Genomic DNA, 12,271 nt, shown 5'->3' with positions numbered 1-12,271 from the left:
CAAACTGCTTAACTCAGAGGAGTAGAAAGTGGGAATTGTCCAGAAAGAACAATGTGTCTCCTACAATAGAAATTTCTGAAGACACCAGTACTATGATAAATACAAGGACATAAATACTTGTATTTCATCTGTCTTTGCTTAACCTAGGATTTGGAGGGCAATGGGCAGGACTGAGCATGGTGGCTCACTCCTTTGGGAGTAATCTCAGCACTTTGGGAGGCAAAGGTGGGAGGATTCCTTGAGATCAGGAGGATAAGACCAGCCCTGGCAAGAAAGCATGACCCTTGTCTCTACAAAAAGAAAAAAAAATAGAGAAATTAGTCTGATATGGTGACATGTGTCGGTAGTTCCAGCTACTCCGGAGGCTGAGGTGGGAGGATCCCTTGATTCTTTGGGCCCAGGAGTCAGAAGCTGCAGTGAACTATGATGTCACCACTGCACTCCAGTCTGGGTGACAGTAAAACCCTGTATCCAAAAACCCCAAAAACTTCAGTTAAAGTATATCTATCAATGATAAAATTTTGGTAATGCCATTGGTAAGCCTAAGCAGTATATCTAAATTATAATTATTTTAATTAAATGACATTCCTAACATCCTCCACTAATACATGTTAAGATAATTCCCACAACAGGGTGAATCTATTCTGCAGGAGTGAAAAATACTGGAATATGAAACCTTTTTAAAGAGTTAACATTTCTAACCTCTACTACAGATAAAGAACAAATTATAAAATAAAATATGCAAAGCAGTAGTATTTGAAGGATGGCCAAGACTTGACCTTCTACTTGTAATGATATTCATGTTGGTTTATGATTGTCACTTAACCTAATAAGACAAACATTGAATAGATGGCATTATTTTCATTTTCTGATAATAAGACTGAAATATAGAAAATAAATAGTTATCTCATTGATATAACAGTTCATTCGACAAATAGGTATTGAGTGCTTACCATTTTCCATGCACTCGTCTAAGAGCTTAAATAATTATCTCATTGATATAACAGTTCATTCAAAAAATAGGCATTGAGTGCTTACCATTTTCCAGGCACTTGTATAAGAGCTTGGGTCTTGACAATGAATATCACAGACACGTCCACTGCCCATTCAGAATTTACATAGAATATGTGCCCATGATAATCTAGGATCAATGCAGTAGTAGCTCTTATGTCCAGATTTCTTATTCTATTATTTTGTGTACAGATCCTCTAACCACTTAGAAATAATTCTTTTAAATATACCAACAGTAGTACTATTAATTGAAAAATTATACTTAGCATATCCAATAACCTTAACAGAAAACATAATAAACTGTGTATTTTTAAAATTATATTTTGGACTAGCTTATTTAGTAGCTATATAATGAGTAAAAGGTCTGTCTTTACAGTGAATGATTTATAATTTACAAAGGCTTCTAAATAAATGGTTTATTTTAGTAACAGAAATCAGTTTATGTGTAACAGTGTAATCATTATCTGTGTAACCCTCAGTAGCCTCACAACAAATATACTATCAGTCCACATACAGATTTATCCCAGGTCAGAATGCTCCATCTATAAGTTATTTGAGAAATATTTAATAGGCATCTGTTATATGACAGGGACTGTTATAGCCACTTGAGATATATCAGTAAAAGAAAGAGACAAATACCCCTGCCTTGTGGAGTGCAATTCAGGAGAGGATTGAGACCATAGACAATAATCATATTAAATAAGTAAATCATACAGTAGGAATATGATGGGTCCTATGGAGGAAAGCATTGAGAACAGATAAAGGAAATCAGGTGTGCAAGGCAGAGGGGCAGGTTCCAGTTTCTAAAAGTTAGTAGGTGAAAGGTATCATTGCAAAGGTGACATTTGAACAAAAACTTGTAAGAGGTGAAGCTGTCTGTCTTGCAAATATTTTTTGAGTATGGCGTGAGGGAGGAATCCTATTTCTTCTGTTTTTTTTTTGTTGTTTTTTTTTTCATATGCTAACCAGTTACCTCTGCATCATTTATTCTCTCCTGAACAACAATGGAAATTCAAGCATACGCCAATTTTCCACATGGAAGTGGGTCAGTCTCCAAAATGAGATGTTAGGAGTATGTTTCCCATAGGGTTGTTGTGAAGTTTGGATGATTCCTACCACATAAAGTACTTAGAACAGTGTTAGATAGATAATAAGTAAACAGAAAATGTTCACCATGATTATGACAGTTGGTGTTTGTATTATTAATATTGTATGCAAAGATTTTTCTTTAGTGATTCCACCTTCAGCTTCCCAACTAAACATTTTTTTCTGTAATCTGTCTGAAAATTCTGTTGTATTTTCTATATATACAATACTGTTATATGAAAATAATAACATTCCATTTTCTTCCTTTCCAACAGTTATATGTTGCGTTTATTTTGTTTACCTCAATAATCTTGTTAAGACATTGTGAACAAAGCTGAATAGTAACAGTGAAAGTGTGTGTCATGAAGTTTCATGTCCTTACATTTTAGTTATACTACTTATAAAAAGCACCTATATAGTTGAACTTTTTTTAAAAAAAAGAATGAATTCCACAAATCTCTGTCTGTATGCAGACAGTCAATTTACAATCATTAGGCTTATCAATATTTTTTGTCTGCTGATTGAAAATTATAAACTCAATAGTTGTTTTATGGTTGTTATCTCTGAACTTTTATAATGTATAATTAATTTTAAAGGTCTAGAACGAGTTATCTTTCCATCTGTCCTGAGAACCAGTGAGATGTCAGTACACTTTAAATATATCTTTCATCTGACCTTCATGACATTATGTTGAGTACTTAAGCACAGAAAAGTATGTAAATTGATATTGTTATTGTTTCATAAATACAATGCTTGTTAAAAATGTATAGCAACATCTTGGCTCATCATTTTTAGAAAATGCCTTAGTAATATTTCATTTTGATAGTTAAAACACTCTTATTTTTTAATCTGAACAAGCCTTCTAAGTTACTCATTTAAAAAAATTTGCTCAGCACACAATTTAAGTATATCGTTTGAGGCTTTAAATATAATTAATACTTTGTATGTTCTTTCTTTAATGAAGTACTTAATTAGCCTTAACTCAGTCATCTCCCAGACAGAGATTTTTAACACCTTATCTTTCTTGAAACAACCATTTATACTAAATGAAGAGACAGTAAACATCAATAACTGTGAAAATTTATGTGCATATGTGTTTGTGCATATATCAGAGATTATGTTCCCAGGTGAATGTATTGTATTTAATTTTGTAACCAAGTATTCCAATTTGGAAATGCATTTTGAAACTTTTGTTCCTTCTTTTCTCTCAAGCCTTAAGATGCAACCTTGAAACAGACTGTAGAAACTTTTTTTCTTAGCTTTGAGATAAAGCCTTGAAATGTACTTTGAAACTCCCCTTCCCTTTGTTTCCCAGCAGACAGTCCCTTGCACCATGCACACTTATCTAACTGCATGCTTGTTAAGAAACTCCAGGGCATAATTTTATAACAAGCCAGGCAAGGAGGCCCAGCTGCAGAATTCTCCCCAGTGAGGAGATCGCCTCAGGACAGGTAATCTACGGCCCAGCCACAACCAATATAGTCCAGCCAGCAATCCAGGTAGCCCTTGGAACAAGACATGCAGACCTGCACCCTGCTTTTCTCCCGAATGTTTCCATACCTAGTCTCTCTCTTTTACACTCCTTCCCCCAGACTAACATTTAATAGTCTTTTGGAGGCAAGAAGCTGACCATTTCCCAACTGCCAGCATTTGAATGAAGTTGCATTCTTTTCACTACACTTTGCTTCTTGTATTCTGGCCCTCGAGCAGTGAGCAGCTGGACTTGCATTCGGTTACAATTTTAAAAGATTAATTTTGACAGCTTATTTACTAAACATATATATACACAGTCCCTGGAATTTTAAAATAACTGTTATATTTGCCTTTTTATAACTTTGCTAATTATATATAATTGTTTATATAATTATAAACACAAATCTTATATTCAGTGTGCAAGAACACATTGCTTCATTTGGAAATCCGTCCTGTATTACTTTTGTAATCTATATGTTATGTGATGGCATATAATTCCTAATTCTGACATGCATGGCTCTTTTCCTCTAGAATACTCCGTCTTTCTTACAGGTATACAGCTTATTATTTATTTCCAAACATATTGGTTATTGAACAGTATTTTATAATAAATGTGTGTGAAGGATAAATATATACATAAATTAATATTTCAAAGTCATTTAAGTCTCCAAAATTAAGAATACAGTAACTGCATGTGGTTTCTATTAATGAGTGCTTATTTTTATGCTTAAGAACAACTACTTTTTACAGAAAATCGATTATGATATACTGCCCTAAGATCCAAGAATTAGTGATTCAGTATATTCCAAACTGCGCTATATACAGATTTAAATACTTTAGGAATTTTCTATTTAATTTGATTCAATAACCGAGTTTTTAGTATCAAATGCCTTACCTAATTCTTAGCATTTGCAAGTCATTCTTTCTAAAAGTTAAATTTACTCAACTCCCATCTGCAAGTGTAGGATAGTTCTAGCCTCCAGAAGAAAAAACTATCTAACATTTGAGCAGAAGGAATTTAAGGAGCATCTCACCAATATTAGGTAATACCCTCACTACTAATGATTCAAACTTACGCTCACCCTAGTTAAGTATTTTGCTGCTGACACTTTGTTCCCACCTTGTATCCTGTTTTAATTACCATAACCTTATCTAAGAATTGGGTTCTGAATTATTCAGTGCTTTTGATAAACTCAGTTCCTCTACTAAGTCTGTAGAGGACTGTCCCTGTCCCTGAACTCAGGCTTGTGACTGTGATGCTATTCACTGACACTCTCCTTAAGGTGTTCAACAGAATTTGCTACTCCTGAAACTCAGTAGGATTTGGAGTCAGACACACCTGAGATAAAATTCTAATTTAGTTTCTTTCAAACTAATTTTTAATTTAGTTTCTTTCAAACTAATTTTTAATTTAGTTTCTTTCATTAATGTAGATCCATTTATTAAATTATTTGAACTCCAGTTTTCTATAAAAGATAGCAGTGTAGAATCTGTTCCTACTACTGCTATTAGTTGTAACAATAGTAGTACCACTTATAACATGGTAGAACCCATTTTAAGCATTTCATGTGTTGATAATTACATTCTCATGACAACATTTTGAAGCAGATATTGTTAGAAATTTTTCACCAAATGAATATTTGCTGGAATATAGTAAACATCCAACAATTTACCAAATGCTATTTCAAACAAATAAACTATATTTGGTAAGCATGTAAGTCTGTACATTATCAGACTTCAAATAATCAAAAATAAATAAAACATCTACTTAAAAAATTAAATATTTTCTCTACTATTTTTTTCTTAATCTCTAAACTTCCACAAGCATTTTTCTGACACACATGCTAGTTCCTCATTGACAACAAAACACAAAAACTACATAAAATAACATTCCTTATGCTTGTTATCTTCTGTAACTACCATCCTCACTTAATTCCTTTCTCTTTGACAGTAAAACCTCTATAATAATTTGTACTTCATTATAGCTGCTATCCTCTTCCATCAGTTAGCTCAAGCCTTGAGTCATGATATTTCCCAGAGAGTTTATGAGAATTTCCTCTGAAGTCATGGAAGAAAATTCAAAAGCAGTGGCTTTCTCATTTCATTTTTCTTAATGCAAGTGTAGGATAGTTGAAGTCTCCAAATAGTGACCCTGCAGTTCTTGCACTGCATGGGCTTCTATGATACCACTCACTTTCCATCTTACCTTGCTTCTCTGGTCACACTTGGTCTTACTACCACTTTCTCAGTGAAGCTATTCTCAAGAGTTATCTTCACATTTTCTTTCTTTTCCTCCTTCACTTTATCCTTCACAGAGTTGTAATCATAATCTCTGTAATTTCTAAAATGCTGTCTTTATTTGTATATATCATGAAACATTTTCCCATGTTTTAAAATAAACATTGATCTTTTATTTATTTATTTTCATGTTTTAAGATGGAATCTCAGTCTGTTGCCAGGCTGGAGTGTAGTGGCATGATCTTGGCTCACCGCAGCCTTCACCTCCTGAGTTCAAGCAATTCTCCTGCCTCAGCCTCCTGACTATTTTTACTACAGACTGAGTTTCACCATGTTGGCCAGGATGGTCTTGATCTCCTCATGATTTCCCCGCCTTAGCCTCCCGAAGTGCTGGGATTACAGACATAAGCCACCCAGTCTGGTTGACTCATAAGAACCACTGCTTTCTGACTCCAACTAGATTATTCACCAGACTCCGGAATCTCTGAACTTTTAGTTGCTTGTAATTTCTTTCTCTCATCTCTGCTCATACAAGTAAACCCACTTCTGACGCACATAATTTGTGGATCACTCCGTATACATTCCCATCATTTTACCAGTCTCATCGGATTCACTGTAATGAATGCTAAAAGGTTAAACTTCTCTATAAAAGACTTTCTAGAGTCTCTTACAGCAAGGGGTGATCTATGACCCACTTCTGAAAAATGACAAAAAACTGGAAACATGCTGGGTGTAGGAGGGCAAATTTGCTCTACTAATACAGGTGTTAAACTTCTCATTTCCTTTTTCTGCCCTGCTGTCTAAATAATGTTGTAATGGCATGAAGAATAGAGAAGGGAAATTTAGCCCCAGCATCCTCAAGTTGGTGAACCAAAGCCAGGCACCATCTGGCTATAAGCACATTTTATATGAGAAAAAATTTCAGTGACTCCCCTTATGTTTAGATGAAATTTGTCATAGCAGGTCAATGCAGTCTCTAAAGATCATTACCACCCTTTAGTATCCAGCTTAAATTCTGATCATTTCCCTACAGCCCAAAGTAGTTGCTCCCTCTTAATTTTTCTTCTTTTCATGTAGGAATAGATATGCTGGCTTTGTCAACAGGGATCAGAATTAGGATTCTGCCCCTTAGGTTCTAACAAGATAATTCAATTTAGTTGATATTCTTCTGTACGTGATTTTAGAATGACAAGAAACACATAGAAGGTCTAATGTTAAGTGTTGAAGGAGAAAATGGACAACTGCATGATAATTTAAAAGATTCTTCCTAAGAAAGGCATGCACTGAGCTATATAGACATGTTGTTCTTAGGTAACTCTGCCAGATACAAGTTGCTTAAGGGTAGGCAGCATTTCAGATGTAAAGTGGGAGTAGTAATACAATTTTCTAATAATTTCTTTATATTAAATTACTAATATTAATTGAGAGTTAATTGTATGTCTAGCACTCTCCAAGTTAAACATACAGGGCTGGGTGTGGTGGTTCACACCAGTAATCAGTACTTTGGGAGGCTGGGGTGGGTGGATCTACTGAAGTCAGAAGTTCAAGACCAGCCTGGCCAACATGGTGAAATCCTGTCTCTGCTAAAAATACAAAATTAGCTAGGCATGGTGGCAGACAACTATAATCCCAGCTACTCAGGAGGCTGAGGCAGGAGAATCACTTGAACTTGGGAGGCGGAGGTTGCTGTGAGCTGAGATCCTGCCATTGCACTCCAGCCTGGGTAACAACAGCTAAATTCCATCTAATAATAATAATAATAATAATAACAACAATAAAAAGATGTAGTTTAATTCATACAATAATTTCATGCATTAGGAACTACTGTCTTATTGCTAAGAAAGAATAAATGAGGAATCAAGGTATGTAATTTGTCCAAGGACACAAAGTCAGAGTGCTCAGTCATAAAATTATGCTCCCCTGCCCCTCATCTCATATGATAAGATCTACCAGGTACATGTAAACTATTGTGAAAGCATCATGTTTCTTACAGTGTTTTCTGCCTCTTAACTCTAAATCGACAGCCTTGTCAATCAGGCACCATGTACCTTATCTTCTTTGTTTAATAATTTATCTCTGTGAAGGTCAATGACTTCAAATTACCCTATCTTTGCATCTCCCAGTGCCTTGCACAAAAACATTTGGTAAATTTTCCTGACATTAAAAATCCGGAAAATTGTATATATATATAATATATATATATATATATAATATATATACATACATACATATATTCACTAATAGGTTTAAAATTTTCTTAAAGACTCTGGTCACCAGTAAATACATATATAAAAGATATTTGCTCATGTCAAATCTACTGAACTATTTTCTATATTTTCTCAATTGTTCCTCTCGCTGTAAAATATTTCTGGTGGTGCTGTAGTGTATACGTGTATCATTTGACCTATCAAAGTACAATGGTAATAAATTTAATAAAAATAAAGGTAATAGAATTAAATGAATTTATTATATAAATAAGTCACAGTGATGCGAGGATGACATAAAATGCTTTTTCAAAGAATTTTTCTGGTTAATATTTAAAATCCTTATGTGTTTTATTAAAGCTACTAAGTTAAATATATACAATGCAATATGGAGTAAACTGATTTTAGCCTTAAAGAACGCTTTTTCATGTATGATTATATACTTTTGTTTAAAGTTTATGTAAAAATCTTTTGTATGATGGCAACATCTTCAAATTTGTTTGAAGAGTGGCTTTCTTGGAATTTAGCCTGAATTAATAAATATTTGGTATATATAAAATAATTCAAGTAAACCTGTGTTTACTCAAATAGACATAACCTTATTTCTGCACTGAGGATTGAATAATCTGTTTAACTTTAATATACTTGTAATATTTCTTAATTTTGATCACATTCTTGAACTTTGAATTTTGGTCACTTGGTCTCCAGTTTCTCTCTGTTTAGAATCCTACAGAAATTCAGAATTTAAAAAATTCCTTCGTAATTAAGAACTAGTTGAAACCTATCTGCTTTCATTGTGGACATTTTTTCAAATCTCGTTTTCAAACATATAAACCAAAAAAAGATGGAGTTGTTCTATTACATCCTGTAGAAACCTTATATAAAAACCCTCTCCTTTCCCTGTTTGTTATATATTCTGCCACAGTATATAGTTATGAACATCGATTTTGTTTTTAAATTTCTTATCAAACCAAGATAAATATTTTTGTGTCTGGATGGTTCAGTAAGAGCTTTACCTGATTATAGTTGTGCTCAATAACGACTCAGAGATTTATAGTATAAAATAATCCAGCTCCAATAAGTGCCTAATTTTTTTTTTCTTGAGGCACAGGAAGGGAATTCACTTCAATGCTTAAATACTTTCTTAAAGGATTAGATGATATTAAACAAAAAGCAACAAACAAGAATGCAAACCAAAAATAGATTTGCCATGTAGATAGCATATACATGAAATATATGTCATAGGATATTAAAAGATACATCCCGTCATTACAATTTGAACTCGGGTACAGAAATGGGAACAATTGGTGATAAATATCTTAACACAATTAAAAGAAATTGCTGATAATTTATTCAGGAGTTGGTGAGAGATAGTCCCAAAGCTGATTCTTCAAATTTTATCTCATCATCTACCTAAATAAAGTTTATCTATAATTAGAGAAAGAAGTATAGTGTGTATTTATTGGAAAGAATTGTTAGAATATTAAATATTTCTCCCCTATACCTGGAATTTCTTCAAGTCAATCCAATCAACACCTAGAGTTCTTCATGTAGTGAGTTTGGAGTATGTGACTCTGATGTGGATACTTTTAAAAGTAAAGCTGAGGAAAAAGAGTTAAATGGCAGATAATTAGAGAAGGGAAGCAAGAAGCACTAATAATAAAGGTGAGGAGCAAGTGTGTTAGCTCTTTCCAGAGTCCTCTTGGATTCCGGTAAACAAAAAGGTATAAATTACCTTGAAGGTTACATTGATGAGATGAGTGTATAGACTCCATCAGCAGTTTTGTTTTGTGATCTGCCACAAATACTGTCCAAGCAGAAAAGGGAGATCTACTCTATGTTTCAAAGACAGTGGCATGAGGAAAAACTAAGTTTCATGATTTTACATGTAGCAACTCCACTCATTCAATAAACACATATATAAAAATATGACACAAGATAAAATTAAAATATCCTAAATAATAGTTGCTTCCTTGGCTTATCAATTAAATGTCTGCTGGAGCCATCTGGATGGTCCAGATATGCTAGTAATCTTGAGTTAGTTTATTTACACTCTGAAGGATAGGGCTATGTTCAGTCAGATGGTGTGAAATTTCTACAGCTGGTGCAGCTCTCTATGCACAGTCATGCCTGTAAAGAAGATGTTTCTTTTTTTTTTTTTTTTTTCAGGGGAAAGCACGAACGCAGTCCCCCACTACCACAAATTATGCAGTCGAGTTTCCCATATTTGGGGAAATCGCAGGGGTCAGCACATCCGGAGTGCAATGGATAAGCCTCGCCCTGGGAAAACCACCTTCGTGATCATGGTATCTCCCCTGCCAGGTAAGTATAAGAAGATGTTTCATCTGAGAACATCTCAGGGAATGGCTATCAGCCACTGTGTAGATTGCCTACCCAAAGAACCCTGTGACTAGTACACAAGGAGATCCCTAACACTGCATTCTCAGCTGGGCCAACAGACTCCATTCCTATTTTCTTCTGTTTTCTCTCCTGAGTAATCTGTATTAAATATTCTCCAAGGAAACTGTTCAAAGCCAAGTAAAAATGGTCAAAAAATTAAATAGCACATTCTTGGATATAATAAATAGTCTTCTAGTATTTTCGATGCAATGCTATTATGGACTCAAAGGAAATTTATCAATAACTTAATCACAACAGTTGTCTGTAATAAGCCTAAGAATATTTGTGTTGAACAATTACCATGTATAACAACCACTTGGCATAGTATTACATTCATGAAGTTGAGTAAATGTTATAAGAAAAATTGTATAAATTGGGTTAGGGAAGCACTCATAAATAATATCTGATTCCTTTGACCCATATGGTATTCCCACCCAAAATTCATCTTGAATTGTAGCTCCCATAATCCCTGTGTATGGTCAGAAGGACCCAATAGGACGCAATTGAATGATGGGGGCTGTTTCCCCCATGCTATTCTTGTGATAGTGAATAAGTTCTCAGGACAACTGATGGTTTTATAAGGGGGTTTCCCCTTCACTTAGCTCTCATTCTTCTCCTTTTGCTGCAGTATGAAGAAGGACATGTTCATTTCCACTTCTGCCATGATTGTAAGTTTCTTAAGGCTTCCCCAGCCATGTAGAACTGAGTCAATTAAACATCTTTCCTTTATAAATTACCCAGTCTTGGTGATATCTTTGTTAGTAGTGTGAGAACAGACTAATACAATACACATAAATCAATTTTTTTGCTTCAATGAGAAAATTCAAAAATTTCCAAAGAAAAAGGAATTTTCTCAAGGGCTTAAAAAATTTGCTGTTTCTAAACCACTGAAATATATGACACCTGTCATCTACTTCTATGTTTGCAAATACTTGGCATATTTCAGAAAAAGAAAATGGTGTAATAAAATTCTAGTGCTATAAGGAAAATTCAACAGTGGCAATGAAATTAGTCTCTAAAGAATAAATTCAAGGCACCTGTTTTTCATGCTGTCCTTTGACTTGAAGACTGTACCTGTTTGAAAACCTGTTGTTTCATCTATTTCTAGGCTACAAATCCTTTATACTTGATGTATAGGAATATGTAAGACGTGTGGCACTGGTTTAAGGACCAGCTAGAAATAGGGGTCAAGTCTTTACCATAAATGTAGGATATCATTATCTTGGTAAATTTACCATAAATATGGGATGTCACTATCTTGGGTAAAAAAAATAAAAATTCTATTTACAAACTGGGAAAAAACTTGAAAAATAAAAACGATGAGACCTTATCATTTGAACATTTTCACCTCTACACTAGACAACAATTTAGCTAAAGCAAAAGTGCATAAACATCTGAAATTTATTATTTCATCTTACAGACAGAACTTTGACTGAACTTACAAGGAAACAGAATCACATGGATGTTTGTTTCTGTAAATGTGTCTAAATTGGTTATAATTGCCATATGTGAAAATAGCTAAAATTTATCAAATACTAACTATATGTGATGGTTAATACTGAGTGTCAACTTGATTGGATTGAGGGATACAAAGTATTAATCCTGAGTGTGTCTGTGTGAGTGTTGCCCAAAAGAGATTGGAGTCAGTGGGTTGAGGAAGGCTGATGGACCCTTAATCTGATGGGCACAGTCTAATCAGCTTCCAGTGAATATAAAGCAAGCAGAAAGATGTGAAAAGGTGAGATGGGTCTGGCCTCCCAGCCTATATCATTCTCCTGTACTGGAAGCTTCCTAATACATTATGCGCCACAGATAGTTCTAAACATTTATAAAGCAGGTTTAAGTGATCATGTAATTGC

The 12,271-nt window shown here is 34.2% G+C and overlaps 1 protein-coding gene and 1 non-coding gene across 15 annotated transcripts in view; both read right to left on the bottom strand.

Moving 5' to 3' along the window:
* The window catches only part of TENM3 (teneurin transmembrane protein 3), a 2,726,163-nt gene that overhangs the window by 2,577,650 nt on the left and 136,242 nt on the right, over positions 1 to 12,271 (bottom strand). The window lies entirely within an intron of this gene.
* On the bottom strand, positions 10,179 to 10,342 carry LOC120363854 (U1 spliceosomal RNA). The gene has a single exon (XR_005579281.1). It is a non-coding gene; the product is annotated as a U1 spliceosomal RNA (small nuclear RNA).

The sequence above is a fragment of the Saimiri boliviensis genome, chromosome 3, assembly GCF_048565385.1.
Source record: "Saimiri boliviensis isolate mSaiBol1 chromosome 3, mSaiBol1.pri, whole genome shotgun sequence".
Classification (NCBI taxonomy): Eukaryota; Metazoa; Chordata; class Mammalia; order Primates; family Cebidae; genus Saimiri; species Saimiri boliviensis.
Note: the sequence above shows the minus strand (reverse complement) of the source record. Positions and strands in the feature narration are given on the sequence as shown.